The sequence below is a fragment of the Callospermophilus lateralis genome, chromosome 6, assembly GCF_048772815.1.
Source record: "Callospermophilus lateralis isolate mCalLat2 chromosome 6, mCalLat2.hap1, whole genome shotgun sequence".
NCBI lineage: Eukaryota > Metazoa > Chordata > Mammalia > Rodentia > Sciuridae > Callospermophilus > Callospermophilus lateralis.
Window position 1 is genome coordinate 107,918,379 of NC_135310.1, and position 12,862 is coordinate 107,931,240.

General features: G+C 32.4%; 1 protein-coding gene and 1 non-coding gene across 3 annotated transcripts in view; one reads left to right on the top strand and one right to left on the bottom strand.

Annotated features, from left to right (window-relative positions):
• Cd2ap (CD2 associated protein) overlaps positions 1–12,862 on the bottom strand; it is a 112,096-nt gene that overhangs the window by 91,819 nt on the left and 7,415 nt on the right. The window lies entirely within an intron of this gene.
• Trnas-gga (transfer RNA serine (anticodon GGA)) lies at positions 10,484–10,557 on the top strand. Its single transcript has one exon. It is a non-coding gene; the product is annotated as a tRNA-Ser (tRNA).

Sequence of the window (12,862 nt, forward strand, 5' to 3'; positions counted from 1 at the left end):
TTCTCAATTAGAAAACTGCAATTTAGTTCCACCACATCCTGACTACTACAGTATTGTTTTCTTTATTCTTTCATTTTCCCCTTCCCCATTCCTTTATTGTACATAAAGTAACTGGTGTATGTGCACAAGCATATTGCATTTTTTTTTAAACTAAATGGCCAATGATATGTTTTGATTGACATCAAATGAAGATGGGATGGGGAAAAATACTGGTTCTGTGAAAATATTCCCTTTCTCCATTAGTGGCATGCTCATTCAGCTCTTATCTTTATATTCCAGTAAGTTATTTTGCTCTCACTGTTTTAACAAAAAACAAACAAACAAAAAAAAAAAAAACCTGACCAACATAAAAATCCGTGCATACCTTGTTCGATTGGAGAATTTTAATGTTTTTCATTAATCATTGCAAAACCAAGGACAATTTTATAACTCTTTTGTACGTAGCTGTTACATGTAGGGCAATCTGTCTTTAAGTAGGGGTAAATTACTCTTAAAAAAGATTCCTAGATAGTTTTCCCTTCAAGTCAAGCGTCTTGTTGTTTAAATAAACTTCTTGTTTAAAACGAAAAAAAAAAAGAAACAGAAATCCAAATCCTAGAAGCCTACAGGACACCACTTGTACAAAACCACAAGAGATCCACACCAAGACACATTATAATGAAAATGCCCAACATACAGAACAAGGAGAGAATTTTAAAAGCCACAAGAGAAAGGAAGCAGATTATATTTAGGGGTAAACCAATTAGGTTAAGGGCGGATTTTTCAACACAGACCCTGAATGCTAGAAGATCCTGGAACAACATATTTCAAACGCTGAAAGATAATGGGTTCCAACCAAGAATCTTATATCCAGCAAAAATAAGTTTCAGGTTTGAAGGTGAAATAAAAACCTTCCACGATAAACAAAAGTTAAAAGAATTTGCAGCTAGAAAACTGGTGCTTCAAAATGTCCTTGACAAAGCATTACATAAAGAGGAAATTAAAAATAACAATGAAAATCAACAGTGGGAGGTAGTGCAGTAAAGGAAAAACTAATCAAAGAGGAAAAACAAATCAAGTTAAATAACAAAAATAAACATGGCTGTAAGTACAAACCGTATCTCAATAGTAACCCTAAATGTTAATGGCTTAAACTCACCAATCAAAAGACATAGCCTAGCAGACTAGATTTTAAAAAAGATCCAACAGGAGACTCATCTGATAAGAAAAGACATATACAGACTGGAGGTGAAAGGTTGGGAAAAATCATATCACTCACATGGACCTCGGAAGCAAGCAGGGGTGTCCATACTCATATCAAATAAAATAGACTTCAAGCCAAAAGCTAGTCAAAAGGGATAAAGAAGGACACTACATACTCCTCAAGGGCACCATTCACCCACAAGACATAACAATCATTAATATATATGCCCCAAACAATGGTGCAGCTATGTTCATCAATCAAACTCTTCTCAAGTTCAAGAGACAAATAGACCACAAAACAATAATCATGGGTGATTTTAACACACCTCTCTCACCACTGGACAGATCTTCCAAACAAAAGTTGAATAAAGAAACTATAGAATTCAATAACACAATTAATAACTGAGACTTAATTGACATATATAGAATATACCAACTAACATCAAGCAGATATACTTTTTTCTCAGCAGCACATGGATCCTTCTCAAAAACAGACTATATATTATGCCATAGGGCAACCCTTAGCAAATACAAAGGAGTGGAGATATTACCATGTATTTTATCCAATCATAAAGGAATGAAATTGGAAATCAATGATAAAATAAGGAAGAAAAATTCCTACATCACATGGAGAATGAACAATATGCTACTGAATGAAAAATGGGTTACAGAAGACATCAAGGAGGAAATTAAAAAATTCTTAGAGGTAAGTGAAAACACAGACACAACATATCAAAATCTCTGGGACACTATGAAAACAGTACTAAGAGGAAAATTCACTGCATGGAGTTCATTCCTTAAAAGAAGAAAAAGCCAACAAAAATATGATCTCACCCTACATCTCAAAGCCCTAGAAAAATAAGAACAATATCAACAACAAATGCAGTAGAAGGCAAGAAATAATTTAAATCAGAGCTGAAATCAATGAAATTGAAACAAAAGAAACAATTGAAAAAATTGACAAAACTAAAAGTTGGTTCTTTGAAAAAATAAATAAGATTGACAGACCCTTAGCCATGTTAATGAAGAGAAGAAGAGAGAGAACCCAAATTACTAGAATACGGGATGAAAAAGGCAATATGACAACAGACATTACAGAAATACAGAAGATAATTAGAAATTATTTTGAAACCTATACTCCAATAAAATAGAAGATAGTGAAGGCATCAATAAATTCCAGTAAAGTCATATGATATGCCCAGATTGAATTAGGAAGATACATACAACTTAAACAGACCAATATCAAATGAGGAAATAGAAGAAGCCATCAAAAGATTACCAACCAAGAAAAGCCCAGGACCAGACGGATATACAGCCGAGTTTTATAAGACCTTTAAAGAAGAAGTAATACCAATACTCTTCAATCTATTTCAGGAAATAAAAAAAGAAGGAATACTTCCAAATTCATTCTACGAGGCCAATATCACCCTGATTCCAAAACCAGACAAAGACACTTCAAAGAAAGAAAACTTCAGACCAATATTTTTAATTAATATAAATATAAAAATCCTCAATAAAATTCTGGCAAACTGGATACAAAAACATATAAAAAGGATCCTATGGAATAGGGAGGAAGAGCAAGAGAAGAAGATTACCACTAAATAGGGAAGAGAAGTGGGAGGGAAAAGAAGGGAGAAGGGGAATTGCATGGAAGATGAAAGGAGACCCTCATCGTTATACAGAATACATGTATGATGTTGTGAGGAGAAAAAGAAAAAAAAAAGGTGTGTCACATTAGATTGGATAGAGAGAAGTGATGGGAGGGGAGGGGAAGGGAAGGGGGGATAGGAAGGGCAGCAGAATAAAATAGAGATTATTATTGCTGTATGTATATAGGTGACTGTATAACCAATGTGATTCTGCAACCTGTACATTCAGAAAAATGAGAAATTATAACCCATTTGATTCAAATGTACAAATTGTCAGGATCATTGTAATGTCATGTGTAACTAATAATAAAAAAAAATCGTGCACCATAATCAAGTGGGATTTATCCCTGGGTGCAAGGCTGGTGGTTGGTTCAACATATGGAAATCAATAAATATAATTCATCACATCAATAGACTTAAAGATAAGAACCACATGATCATCTCAATAGGCACAGAAAAAGCATTTGACAAAATACAGCACCCCTTTATGTTCAAAACATTAGAAAAATTAGGGATAACAGGAACTTACCTCAACATTGTAAAAGTTATCTACGCTAAGCCTGAGGCCAGCATCATTCTAAACGGAAAAAAACTGAAGGCATTCTCTCTAAAATCTGGAACAAGACAGGGATGCCCTCTCTCACCACTTCTATTCAACATAGTTCTTAAAACACTGGCCAGAGCAATTAGACAGACAAAAGAAATTAAAGGAATAACTATAGGAAAATAAGAACTTAAACTAGTACTATTTGCTGATGATAAGATTCTATACCTAGAATTCTATACCTTCTTGCCTAGAAGACCCAAAAAACTCTACCAAGAAACTTCTGGAACTAGTAAATGAATTCAGCAAAGTGGCAGGATATAAAATCAACACCCCTAAATCAAAGGCATTCCTGTATACCAGTGACAAATCCTCTGAAAAGGAAATGAGGAAAACTATCCCATTCACAATATCCTCAAAAAAAAAAAAAAAATACTTGGGAATCAACTTAACAAAAGAGGTGAAAGATCTATTCAATGAAAACTACAGAACCCTAAAGAGAGAAATAGAAGAAGACCTTAAAAGATTGAAAGATCTACCTTGCTCATGGATAGGCAGAATTAATATTATAAAATGACCATCTTACAATAAGCACTACACAAATTCAATGCAATTCCGATCAAAATCCCAATGGCATTCTTCACAGAAATAGAAAAAGCAATTATGAAATTCATCTGGAAAAATAAAAGACCCAGAATAACTAAAGCAATTCTAAGCAGGAAGAGAGAAACAAGTGGTATCGATATACTAGATCTTAAACTATAGTACAGAGCAATAGTAACAAAAAGAGCATAAGCTAGTGGACCAATGGTACAGGATAGAGAACACAGAGACTAACACACAAAATTACAACTATCTTATATTAGACAAAGGTGCTAAAAGCATGCACTGGAGATAGGATAACATCTTCAACAAATGGTGCTGGGAAAACTGGAAATCCATATGCAACAAAATGAAGTAGAATCCCTATCTCTCACCATGCACAAAAGCTAACTCAAAATGGATCAAGGACCTAGGAATTAAACCAGAGACTCTGCGACTAATAGATGAAAAAGTAGGCCCTAATCTCCATCACATGGGGCTAGGCCCCAATTTCCTTAATAAGAACCTATAGCACAAGAATTAAAACCAAGAATCAACAAATGGAATGAATACAAACTAAAAAGTTTTTTTCTCAGCAAGAGAAATAATATGTGAGGTGAATAGGGAGCCTACATCCTGGGAACAAATTTTTACCCCTCACACATCAGATAGAGCTCTAATCTCTAGGGGATACAAAGAACTCAAAAAGCTAAACACCAAAAACAACCCAATCAACAAATGGGCGAAGGACCTGAACAGACACTTCTCAGAAGAGGATATGCAATCAATCAACAAATATAGGAAAAAATGCTCATCATCTCTAGTAATCAGAGAAATGCAAATTAAAACTACTCTAAGATACCATCTCACTTCAGTAAGAATGGCAGCCATGATGAAGGCAAACAACAACAAGTGCTGGCAAGGATGCAGGGAAAAAGGTACACTCATACACTGCTGGAGGGACTGCAAATTGGTGCAGCCAATTTGGAAAGCAGTATGGAGATTCCTTGAAAAGCTGGGAATGGAACCACCATTTGACCCAGCTATTCCTCTTCTCAGACTATACCCAAAAGACCTAAAAACAGCATACTACAGGGACACAGCCACATCAATGTTTATAGCAGCACAATTCACCATAGCTAGACTGTGGAGCCAACCTAGATGCCCTTCAATGGATGAATGGATTAAAAAAAAAAAAAGTGGCATATATTCACAATGGAATATTACTTGGCACCAAAAAATAATAAGGTCATGGCATTTGCAGGGAAATGGATGGCATTAGAGCAGATTATGCTAAGTGAAGTTAGCCAATCCCAAAAAAACAAATGCTGAATGTCTTCTCTGATATAAGAGGGGTGACACAAATTGGGGAAGAGAGGAAGAGCATGGGAAGAAGATTACCTCTACATAGGGAAGAGGGGTAGGAAGGAAAGAGAGGGAGAAAGAAAACTGCATGGATGGTGGAAGGAGATCCTCATACAAAATACATGTATGAAGATGTGAGAGAGAAAAAAAAAAAGAATAGCGTTACCCTAGATTAGGTAGAGAGAAGTGATGGGAGTCGAGTGGAGGGGTTGGGGAGATAGGAAGGATAGTAGAATGAAACAGACATTATTATTACTGTGTGTATATATGTGAATGCATGACCAATGTAATTCTGCAACCTGTATACTCAGAAAAATGAGAAATTATATTCCATCTGATTCAAATGTATGATATGTCAAGGTCATTGTACTGTCATGTGTAACTAATTAAAATAAATTTTAAAAAAAGAAAAAAATATTTGAAGTATAATTTATAGGCTAAGATGGGAAATAGTCAATTTGGGGTCAATAGATAAATCTCTAGTAGAATGTCAAACAGAATAAAAAAGAAAAAACAATATTACCAATATCAGGAATAAAAGAATATTATTACGTACCTCACATTTATTAAAAAGATAACAATCTAAGGCAGGATGATCAAAGCCAACCTCAGCAACTTAGGCCCTAAGCAACTCAGTGAAACCCTATCTCTAAAGAAAATATTTTTAAAAGTGCTGTGGATGTGTCTCAGTAGTTAAGCACCTCTGGGTTCAATCCCCAGTCCCAAAAATAAACAAACAAAAAAATAAGAAGAAGAAAAACCATAAACAAGAATATACACATAAATATTTTTCAAAGTTTTATTAGTTTCACAGTTTGAGATAACCTGAACAACAATTTTTAAAATTGAGTTCACAGAGGCTGGAGATGTGATTCAGTGCTAAAATGCCTCTAGGTTTAATTCCCAGTCCCACTCCCTTGCCCCCCAAAAAATTGAGTTCATAATTTAAAACCTTCCCAAAAAAAGGAATCTCGAGGCTCAGATAGTTTCAGTAACAAATTCTACCAGATATTTAAAGAAATATGCCAATTTTATGCAATGAAATACTACCACACATCTACTAGAATAAATAAAATAAAAAATACTCATTTAAAACTAATTCCATACAAGAGACACAGAAAAACATTAAAGATAAATGAAAGCTATTTTATAAAATAGTATAGACAGTATAATACTATTTTTCCTAAAAGTAAAGATAGGTGGGAGAAGAGGGCTGCTCAGAAAAATCAAATATAGAATTCATAAGCCAAATTTAATCACTTTTTTTTCTGAGTGGTGAGACGTTTGAAAATTTAAAAGTTTTTTTTTTTTAATTTTTCAAACATTTACATTTTTCTAAATGTTATTACTGTCCTAGAAAGAAGTAGGCTATTCATATTTTAAAAGGTACCAAATATAATATCACCATGAGACAATTATTTCAAATCTATGATTTCCCTAATATAAAATATAGCATATGTATTTAGTCATACATTAGTTTATAAGATACCAAGTCTACATGAATGAATATACAGCACAAGAACAGTAAACATATCTGGGTGAGTTTTCCACTGTCATTTGTACTTGCATCTTCTTATTCTTCTCCAAAAAATATAAATTATGTGCAGTTTCAAAAGCAAAATTTAATCATAAAGACACTGACATGCAAAATTATTAATCAACCTACATCTCAAAAACAGTTTAACTAGTTAGATTAAAAATGGTTAAACCACAAAAAGGAACAGAACTCAATTGCAACAAATATGACTTAGGATATATGTAGAAAGTTTCAAGTAAATAAAGCAAGAGACCAAATAAATAATATAAAGGATGAACTAAATATTTAAAAATATATTTTAGGGGGCTGGGGCTGTGGTTTCATGAAGTGCACTTGCCTGGCATGTGTGAGGCACTGGGTTTGATTCTAAGCACTGCATAAAAATAAATAAAATAAAGGTCTCTCAACAACTAGAAAAATATTAAAATATATATATATATATATATATAGGTATGTATATATGTGTTTACTTATTTATTTGTTTGTTTATTTATTTTAGGATTTGAACCAATGTATCAAAATAACTATTCATTCTGTGGAGTATGTCAGTTCATTTTTTCCTTTTTTCTTTATTTTCTAAACTTTCAAAGATGAATAATTTTATAATCAGAAAAATAGATATCCAAATGTGTACTGTTCCTATAGAATGCTAGTATGGCAGACACCAAATTATGCAACAGTATTCCTTTTTTAGCTTCTCTTCCAATGAGGGTTTCATTCTAAGGAGATACAGAAAGGTTTGAGATACCCTGTCCAAAAATACAATAGAACCTTTTCCCCATTTGCAGAGCTAATAAGAGCAATACAGGTTGTTTCATCCCTGACGACACCATAAAAAAGCTATAATACTATTTCCCGTTTCTCTAAGAACTTCTCTAGGAATTCTCTTGTAATTGAATTACTAATACGAAACTCAATTTAAAAAAAAAAAAGTTATCCCCCCTCTTCTGATATTACTTTACTATCTTAAAAACAAAAAAATTCCATACAATAAGTATAAAAAACAAGAAATTCTGACTTAGATATATTATCTGTAATTAAACTCCTGAATACTCAATTTAATAGGGCTATTTATTCTTAGCAATCTACTTAAATTATAACGTCTACGTCGGGATATGAGAATTAAGTTCTCCAGTATCCTTTATAATATTCATGTATATAAATAATATGTAATGTTATTCAAAAGATTATATAGAGTTATGTGGGGTATGGTAAAAATATATATATTCCAGCAGTAAAATGTGATTTCAATACAACAAACTACTTAAAATTATGTTAAACTATTCTTCAAATTTATTTTTGTCATCTTTCAGGAAAATAATATTAGAATGACTTTTATACATTTCATTCTCCTTATTTTAACAAAATCTTTCCACACAAAAAGTACCAACTTTTCCAAAAGAGAACACATTTTCCAATAAAATTAACATATTCTTTAAAAAGTGCTTTGTTATAACTTATACATATTATTATAACATTTCAACTCTTTTCAGATTACAACTACATTCAAAAACACTAGACAGTAAACTAGATCTTTAAAACCAATTCATCCTATTTGGGGTGGGTTGGTTTGTTTACCAACATATAACTAACTGTCTTAATACCAAATACTAAAATTATGCTTATCTAACTGATCAGTTCCTCTAAGCTTCCTCCAATAGCACCAGCATTTGAATGATTAGTTCACTCAGAAACCCACTTCCAAACATCTCAAAAGACTGAACACCTCAAAAATACCTCAAAAAAGCCTATCAGAATGAGCAATAAAAAATAAACTGAGGGATAAGAGATTACACAAAGAAATTTGTCAATACAATATTCTGAAGAAATGCTACAGAGTTAGGCCAGGCTGGTTCTTAGATATACTATAAAGTTACAAACCTAAATAGTGAGTGGAAATTTTCTGTTTAAAAAAAAAATTATTCAACAGACTTTTTTTTTAAAATCAACAGTATTTAAAAAAAAAAAAAAAAAGAATGTCTGAGAATAAAGCTTAAAATCTTAAAATCTTGCTGGATACAAAAGAGAACACTTCTAATGCCAGCTACACAGAAGGCTTAAGCAGGAGGATTGCCAAATTCAAGGCCAGCCTCAGCAATCACATGGTGAGACCCTCCACAACTTACTGAGATCCCGTATCAAAACAAAAAATAAAAAGGGCTGGGAATGTAACTCAGTGATGATCACTTGCCTAGCACTTATGAGGCCCTAGAATTGATCCCTAGTACAACAACCACCAGGAAAAAAAAGTCTAGAAATTTTTAAAATTTCAGAGCTGAGCAAGGTTGCACATGCTTATAATCTAGCAACTCGGAAGACAAAGACAGGTGGATCACAAGCTCAAAAGCCAACCTCAGCAACTTTAGCAAGGCCCTAAGCAACTCAGTGAGACCCTAACTCAAAATAAAAAATAAAAAGAGCTAGAGATATGGCTCAGTGTTAAAATGCCTCTGGGTTTAATCCCAATACTAATAAATAAATAAACAGAAATTTCTATGCCAAAAAAAAAAAAAAAACATACTAGTGGCACTATTATAAGAGATTTTTATTCTACTCAAATAAGCACTTTTTATAATAAAAAATCACTTCATAAAAAATAGACAATTTACACAAGAATTCTAAACAGTTATAAATTTTATGGGCATTGAATAGGGAATATTTATTTTTAGTCTTGGTCAACACAATAGAGATAAATATTACAACAGCATCAACTTGGGTCTGGGTCTGTAAAATTACCAGTTTTACTATTGAGCATTAATCTTTATTTTACAAACTACAAAATAGAGACAGTTATACAAAACTATACTTTACATAAAATTAAAAACAATTATCAATTTTACTGCCAAAGAAGTATACTATGATACATATACTTTAATGTTTCTATCAACTATTTCCTATTAAATATATATTTTTTACTTTTACTTTCAATTTCCAAAACTTTTTACTTTTCACCATAAAACAAAAGTCTTTATTAGATAATTTCTAGAGTTCAATACAGTATTTAATATAAATAGAAGAATACAAAATTGATTAGCATTGCTTAATGTCATCATGAATAACATTTCATTAAATTTTATTGCTACTGGATTCATCAGTCAAAATACTAATAAAAAAGAACAATATTATCCCTAAAGTCATTGTAGTAATATAATAGTTTCATTTAAAATGCTCTTATCGGTATAATTTGCCATTTATTTTCTCAAGCTTGTTAAATATAGAATTGTTAAGCAGTATTTCTTATGTGATTTCAACATAAGTAAATTTAGCCATTCTTAAAACCAAGAGCAAAAAAAAAAAAACCCTCCCCACTTTGTACTTTCTATTTATTTATTTATTCATTTATTTTCAGTTGTTGATGGGCCTTTATTTTATTTATTTATATGCGGTGCTGAGAATCAACCCAGTGCCTCACACATGCTAGGCAAGTGTTCTGCCACTGAGCCACAACCCCAGCCCCCCTCCTTTGTATTTTAAATAGTGTGCAAAGGTTTGCATGGCACCATATCCTCTCATCACATATCCAAGAGAAAAGGAAATCTGATAAAGGAAATGTAACTAAATTAGATTAGTGAAAAACATCTGCAAAAATAACCATAATCTAAGTTTAAAAAACAATAGCGGGTCTGAGGATATAGCTCAGTTGGTAAAGTGTTTGCCTGGAATGCAGGAGGCCCTGGGTTCAATCCCCAGCATCACAAAAAAAAAAAAAAGAAAAAAAATTTAAAAAAAAAAACAAAACAATAGCGAATTTTAGTCTCACAAAATTACTTAGAGTTTAAGATTAAAAACAAAGAAACTGAACTGAGACTGAAGCTCAGTGGCAGAGTGTGTGCCTAGCATGTATGGGGCCCTGAGTTCAATCCTTAGCACCACATAAAAATAAACTTCCCATCTGCACTACAAAAAAAAAAAAAAAAAATTAAAGACATAAAACCAATTCCTTAAAAAAAAAAAATTACCATGCCCATGTAATAAATGCCTCCTCCCAAAATAAATTCTTAAGATAACAAACATAAAAAATCCATTTGAAGAGCAAATAAGTTGGAGTATTCAATTAAGTATTCTTCATTCCTCATTTTATTTTCCAGTCTTAACTTGAAGAAAACACTAAAAATTAGTTTTAAGCATGGTGCAAGTCAGACCAAACATTCATATGGTTATGAATGTTCATCTGGAAGTTTTATAAAACTCACTTCAAAAAACGCTATGAAAACCTACTGGATACATACAAAAGACCAATGTGTAACAGAGTTAAAATTTATTAACATATCATAAGACAAAACACTTACTCAAGCACATGAACAGTGTTTAATACCAATCCACAATTTGAATTTCTTTGGGTTATTTTTGTTTGTTTGTTTGTTTGTTTGTTGGGGGGCGGGAGAGGGGGATGAGAATCATTCTCAGTGTATAGCCCAGGCTGGTCTGAAACTACTAGGCACAAGTGATCTTCCAGCCTTACCTTCCAGAGTAAGTAAGACTGCAGGTACACTCACCATTGCACCCAGCTAATTTGTTTTTAAACCACACTAAGATAGTCATATTACTTGCTCTGCTTATCTTACATTATTTCCCTTTCCCAAAATGTTTTAAGAAACAATTAAGAAGACATGCTTTAAAATCAAACCAACACAAGTCTGATCTTGCCACCTCCACATCTCTGTAACTTTGATCCCTGTTTCTGAAAAATGGGAACAATAATATATGCCATAACACCTCATATGGGGATTAAATGCTCAATACAATGCCTAGCATAATAAGCATTTTCTAAATACTATTATTCAGCAAAGTATCAGCTAAAAAGAAAATTTTAAACTTACCAAAACATGGGAAATTGCTAGAGAAGAATTAATTTCAAAATAGACTTGAAATACATAAGTTACAAAGACAAATGAAAAACCTGTAATGGCACACTTAAGAATCATGAAAATATTTGAAATAATCATTTGAGTTTCTCCATGTATCTAAGCATACATGAAAAATACAAACATACAAAAAGTAAAATTAAATTCTAATAAAAGAATTGTTTGTTCACTTTTAGTGATTACAATTCACTAAAATGAACATTTTTCTATGAGAAAATATACTTAAGTTATTATAAGAAGTTATCACTAATTAAATATCTAACAAAATAGCAAAATATCACAAAAAATATTTTCAGATAGATTCTTATTAGATTTTCAACAAACCTACAAGGTTTACATCCTAAAACTGTACTATTCAGCAGATAACCAGAAGCCACAGGTAATGACTGAGCACTAAACACAGGGCTAGTCCAACTGAGATGTTGTATAAATGTAAAATACAAATCAGATTTCAAAGACAGAAAAATAAGTCAACTACCTCATTAACATTTTTATACTTAATTTATGCTGAAATAATGTGCTTTCTTTACTCCAACATAATGAAAAAATGATTAAAATGTCAAATTCTTTTTTTGCAACATGACTACTAAAATTCTAAAATTATATAATTCATCAATTTATTTATTTTCATTATTTGGTTTTCTGTTTTATTTATTATATATATGTAACCCATCACAGTGACAATTACACCTGTAATCCCAGCTACTTAGGAGACTGAGGCAGGACTGCAAGTTTGAGGACAGCCTGGGCAATTTAATCAGGTCCTGTCTCAAAAAATAAAAACAGTTGGGCAGGTACCTCAATAGTAAAATATACCCGAGTTTACTCTCTAGCACTGTGAGAAAAAAGAAAAAGAAAAAAGGGAGAAGTCAGGACTTTGGACAAAAGTATATCATAGAGATCACCTCAAAGGAAAGTTTGCTTCACTGTAAATACTCATTACCTGGAATAGAAGAAAAAATATTTTATCTACTGCTGCTGTAGTTTGGATCTTGAATGTCCCCCAAAGGCCTATGTGTTGAAGGCTAGCCTGTGGTGCTATTGGCAGGTAGAAGAATATTTAGTAGGTGGGACCTACTGGAAGGAAATTATGGCACTGGAGGTATACACTTTAAAGGACATTGGGACCCCTGCCATT